Source organism: Oreochromis aureus, unplaced genomic scaffold (genome assembly GCF_013358895.1).
Source record: "Oreochromis aureus strain Israel breed Guangdong unplaced genomic scaffold, ZZ_aureus HiC_scaffold_377, whole genome shotgun sequence".
Lineage (NCBI taxonomy): Eukaryota > Metazoa > Chordata > Actinopteri > Cichliformes > Cichlidae > Oreochromis > Oreochromis aureus.
The window spans coordinates 10,807-16,883 of NW_024108924.1; positions in this window are offsets into that span (position 1 = coordinate 10,807).

Here is a 6,077-nt window from a genome sequence, read left to right on the forward strand (position 1 = left end):
CCAGCAGCCTAGAGCAGCACTCTGCTTCAAGCAGCCTCCAGTAGCTCTTAGCGTCCAGCCGATAACCTCCAGCAGCACTCAACCTCCAGCAGCATCCAGCAGCACTCTGCTTCAAGAAGACTACAGCAGCTCTAAACCTCCAGCAGCCTCGAGCAGCACTCTGCTTCACGCAGCCTCGAGTAGCTCTCAACGTCCAACCGATAAACTCCAGCAGCACTCAACCCCAGCAGCTGTCATCCTCCAGCAGATTACAACCTCGAGCAGCTCTCATAATTCAGCAGCCTCCACCAGCACTCTGCTTCAAGCGGCCTCCAGCAGCTCTCATCGTCCAGCAGATTACAACCTCCAGCAGCTCTCAACCTCCTGCAGCCTCCAGCAGCACTCTACTTCAAGTAACCTCCAGTAGCTCTCAGTGTACAGCCGATACCCTTCAGCAGCACTCAATCTCCAGCTTCTCTCAAGCTCCTGTAGCCTCCAGCAGCACTCTGCTTCAAGCAGACTCCTGCAAATTACAGCGGCTTTCAAACAACAGCAGGTCTCAGCGTCCAGCTGACAACCGCCAGCAGCACTCAACCTCCAGCAGCTCTCAACCTCAAGCAGCTTGAGCAGCATTCTCCTTCAAGCAGCCTTCAGCAGCACTCTGCTTCAAGCAACCTCCAGCAGCTCTCATCCTCCAGCAGATTACAACCTCCAGGAGCCTCAAGAAGCATTCTGCTTCAAGCAGCCTCCAGCAGCACTCTGCTTCAAGCAGCCTCCAACAGCTCTCATCCTGCAGCAGATTACAACCTCCAGCAGCTCTCATCCTCCAGCAGCCGCCAGCAGCACTCTGCTTCAAGCACCCTTCAGCAGCACTCTGCTTCCAGCAACCTCCAGCAGCTCGCATCCTCCAGCAGATTACAACCTCCAGCAGCCTAGAGCAGCACACTGCTTCAGCAGCCTCCAGTAGCTCTTAGCGTCCAGCCGATAACCTCCAGCAGCACTCAACCTCCAGCAGCCTCCACCAGCACTCTGCTTCAAGAAGACTACAGCAGCTCTAAACCTCCAGCAGCCTCGAGCAGCACTCTGCTCCAGGCAGCCTCGAGTAGCTCTCAACGTCCAACCGATAACCTCCAGCAGCACTCAACCCCCAGCAGCTGTCATCCTCCAGCAGATTACAACCTCCAGCAGCTCTCATAATTCAGCAGCCTCCACCAGCACTCTGCTTCAAGCGGCCTCCAGCAGCTCTCATCCTCCAGAAGATTACTACCTCCAGCAGCTCTCAACCTCCTGCAGCCTCCAGCAGCACTCTGCTTCAAGCAACCTCCAGCAGCTGTCATCCTCCAGCATATTACAATCTCCAGCAGCTCTCAACCTCCAGGAGCCTAGAGCAGCATTCTGCTTCAAGCAGCCTCCAGCAGCACTCTGCTTCAAGCAGCCTCCAACATCCCTCATCCTGCAGCAGATTACAACCTCCAGCAGCTCTCAACCTCCAGCAGCCTCGAGGAGCACTCAACTTCAAGCAGCCTCCAGTAGCTCTCAGCGTCCAGCCGATAACCTCCAGCAACAATCAACCTCCAGCAGCTATCACCCTCAAGGAGATTACAACCTCCAGCAGCTCTCAACCTCCAGCGTCCTCGAGCCGCACTCTGCTTCAGGCAGCCTCCAGTTGCTCTCAGCGTCCAGCCTGTTAACCTCCAGCAGCTCTCATTCTCCAGCAGCCTCGAGCAGCACTCTGCTTCAAGCAGCCTTCAGCAGCACTCTGCTTCAAGCAACCCCCAGCAGCTCGCATCCTCCAGCAGATTACAGCCTCCAGCAGCCTAGAGCAGCACTCTGCTTCAAGCAGCCTCCAGTAGCTCTCAATGTCCAGCCGATAACCTCCAGCAGCACTCAACCTCCAGCAGCTCTCACCCTCCAGGAGATTACAACATGCAGCAGCTGTCTTCCTCCAGCAGCCTCAAGCAGCACTCTGCTTCAGGCAGCCTCAAGTAGCTCTCAGCGTCCAGCCGATAACCTCCAGCAGCACTCAACCTCCAGCAGCCTCCACCAGCACTCTGCTTCAAGAAGACTACAGCAGCTCTAAACCTCCAGCAGCCTCGAGCAGCACTCTACTTCAGGCAGCCTCGAGTCGCTCTCAACGTCCAAACCGATAACCTCCAGCAGCACTCAACCCCAGCAGCTGTCATCCTCTAGCAGAGTACAACCTCCAGCAGCTCTCATAATTCAGCAGCCTCCACCAGCAATCTGCTTCAAGCAGCCTCCAGCAGCTCTCCACCTCCAGAAGATTACAACCTCCAGCAGCTCTCAACCTCCTGCACCTCCAGCAGCACTCTGCTCCAAGCAGACTCCTGCAAATTACAGCGGCTGTCAAACAACAGCAGGTTTCAGCGTCCAGCCGACAACCTCCAGCAGCACTCAACCTCCAGCAGCTCTCATCATCCAGCAGATTACAACCTCCAGCAGCTCTCAACCTCCAGCAGCCTCGAGGAGCACTCAACTTCAAGCAGCCTCCAGTAGGTCTCAGCTTCCAGCCGATAACCTCCAGCAGCAATCCACCTCCAGCTGAATCCAGCAGCACTCTGTTTCAAGCAGCCTCCAGCAACTCTCATCCTCCAGCAGATTACAACTTCCAGCAGCTCTCAACCTCCAGCAGCCTCCACCACCTCTCTGCTTCAAGCAGCCTCCAGCAGCTCTCATCCTCCAGAAGATTATATCCTCCAGCATCTCTCAACCTCCTGCAGCCTCCAGCAGGACTCTGCTTCAAGCAGACTCCTGCAAATTACAGCGGCTGTCAAACAACAGCAGGTCTCAGTTTCCAGCCGACAACCTCCAGCAGTACTCAACCTCCAGCAGCTCTCAACCTCCAGGACCCTTGAGCAGCATTCTGCTTCAAGCAGCCTCCAGCAGCACTCTGCTTCAAGCAGCCTCCAGTAGCTCTCAGCGTCCAGCCGATAACCTCCAGCAGCAATCAACCTCCAGCAGCTATCACCCTCCAGATGATTACAACCTCCAGCAGCTCTCAACCTCCAGCAGCCTCGAGCAGCACTCTGCTTCAAGCAGCCTACAGCAGCACTCTTCTTCAAGCAGTCTCCTGCAGCTTCCAGCGACTGTGAAACAACAGAAGGTCTCAGCGTCCAGCCGATAAAGTCCAGCAGCTCTCAACCTCCAGCAGCCTCGAGGAGCACTCAACTTCAAGCAGCCTCCAGTAGCTCTCAGCGTCCAGCCGATAACCTCCAGCAGCAATCAACCTCCAGCAGCTATCACCCTCCAGAAGATTACAACCTCCAGCAGCTCTCAACCTCCAGCAGCCTCCAGCAGCACTCTGCTTCAAGCAGCCTCCAGCAGCTATCTTCTTCAAGCAGTCTCCTGCAGGTTCCAGCGACTGTGAAACAACAGAAGGTCTCAGCGTCCAGCCGATAAACTCCAGCAGCTCTCATCCTCCAGCAGATTACAACCTCCAGCAGCTCTCAACGTCCAGGAGCCTCGAGCAGCACTCTGCTTCAAGGAGCCTGCAGCAGCACTCAACATCCAGCAGCTCTCATCCTCCAGCAGATTACAATGTCCAACAGCTCTCAACCTCCAGCAGAATCCAGCAGCACTCTGTTTCAAGCAGCCCCAGCAGCTCTCACCCTCCAGCAGATTACAACATGCAGCAGCTGTCTTCCTCCAGCAGCCTCAAGCAGCACTCTGCTTCAGGCAGCCTCGAGTAGCTCTCAGCGTAAAGCCAATAACCTCCAGCAGCACTCAACCTCCAGCAGCCTCCACCAGCACTCTGCTTCAAGAAAACTACAGCAGCTCTAAAACTTCAGCAGCCTCGAGCAGCACTATTCTTCAAGCAGTCTCCTGCAGCTTCCAGCGACTGTAAAACAACAGAAGGTCTCAATGTCCAGCCGATAAACTACAGCAGCTATCATCCTCCAGCAGATTACAACCTCCAGCAGCTCGCAACGTCCAGGAGCCTCGAGCAGCACTCTGCTTCAAGGAGCCTGCAGCAGCACTCAACATCCAGCAGCTCTCAACCTCCAGCAGAATCCAGCAGCACTCTGTTTCAAGCAGCCTCCAGCAACTCTCCTCCTCCAGCAGATTACAACTTCCAGCAGCTCTCAACCTCCAGCAGCCTCTCTGCTTCAAGCAGCCTCCAGCAGCTCTCAGCCTCAAGCAGCTCTCAGCCTCCAGCAAGTCTTAGCGTGCAGCAGAAAACCTCCAGCAGCTCTCAGCTCCTGCAGCCTCCAGTAGCACTCTGCTTCAAGCAGCCTCCTGCAAACTATTGCGGCTGTCAAACAACAGCAGGTCTCAGCGTCCAGCCGATAACGTCCAGCAGCTCTCAACCTCCTGCAGCCTCCTGCAGCACTCTGCTTCAAGCAGTCTCCTGCAGCTTCCAGTCGCTGTCAAATAGTAACAGGTCTCAGCGTCCAGCCGATAACCTCCAGCAGCACTCAACCTCCAGCAGCCTCCACCACCACTCTGATTCAAGGAGCCTGCAGCAGCACTCAACCCCCAGAAGCCCTCAACCTCCAGCAGCTCTCATCATCCAGCAGATTACAACGTCCAGCAGCCTCGAGGAGCACTCTGCTTCAGGCAGACTCGAGTAGGTCTCAGCGTCCAGCCGATAACCTCCAGCAGCATTCAAACTCCAGCAGCTCTCATCCTCCAGCAGATCACAACCTCCAGTAGCTCTCATCCTCCAGCAGCCTCAAGCAGCACACTGCTTCAGGCAGCCTCAAGTAGCTCTCAGCGTCCAGCCGATAACCTCAAGCAGCACTCAACCTCCAGCAGCCTCCACCATCACTCTGCTTCAAGAAGACTACAGCAGCTCAAAATTTCCAACAATCTCGAGCAGCACTCTGCTTCAGGCAGCCTCGAGCGGCTCTCAACGTCCAACCGATAACCTCCAGCAGAACTCAACCCCGAGCAGCTGTCATCCTCCATCAGATTACAACCTCCAGCAGCTCTCATAATTCAGCAGCCTCCACCAGCACTCTGCTTCAAGCAACCTCCAGCGGCTCTCCTCCTCCAGCAGATTACAACCTCCAGCGGCCTCGAACGGCACTCTGCTTCAAGCACCCTCCAGCAGCTCTCATCCTCCAGCAGATCACAACCTCAAGCAGCTGTCATCCTCCAGCAGTCTCGAGCAGCACTCTACTTCAAGTAACCTCCAGTAGCTCTCAGTGTACAGCCAATACCCTTCAGCAGCACTCAATCTCCAGCAGCTCTCATCCTCCAACAGATTACAAAACCTCTAGAAGCTCTCATCCTCCAGCAGCCTTCAGCAGCACTCAACCTCCAGCAGCCTCAAGCAGCACTCTGCTTCAAGCAGTCTTCAGCAGCACTCTGCTTCAAGCAACCTCCAGCAGCTCTCAACCTCCAGCAGCTCTCATCCTCCAGCAGCCTCGAGCAGCACTCTGCTTCAACCAGCATTCAGCAGCACTCTGCTTCAAGCAACCACCAGCAGCTCTCATCCGCCAGCAGATCTCAACCTCCAGCAGCCTAGAGCAGCACTCTGCTTCAAGCAGCCTCCAGTAGCTCTCAACGTCCAGCCGATAACCTCCAGCAGCACTCAACCTCCAGCAGCTCTCACCTCCAGGAGATTACAACATGCAGCAGCTGTCTTCCTCCAGCAGCCTCAAGCAGCACTCTGCTTCAGGCAGCCTCAAGTAGCTCTCAGCGTCCAGCCGATAACCTCCAGCAGCACTCAACCTCCAGCAGCCTCCACCAGCACTCTGCTTCAAGAAGACTACAGCAGCTCTAAACCTCCAGCAGCCTCGAGCAGCACTCTACTTCAGGCAGCCTCGAGTCGCTCTCAACGTCCAACCGATAACCTCCAGCAGCACTCAACCCCAGCAGCTGTCATCCTCTGGCAGAGTACAACCTCCAGCAGCTCTCATAATTCAGCAGCCTCCACCAGCAATCTGCTTCAAGCAGCCTCCAGCAGCTCTCCACCTCCAGAAGATTACAACCTCCAGCAGCTCTCAACCTCCTGCACCTCCAGCAGCACTCTGCTCCAAGCAGACTCCTGCAAATTACAGCGGCTGTCAAACAACAGCAGGTTTCAGCGTCCAGCCGACAACCTCCAGCAGCACTCAACCTCCAGCAGCTCTCAT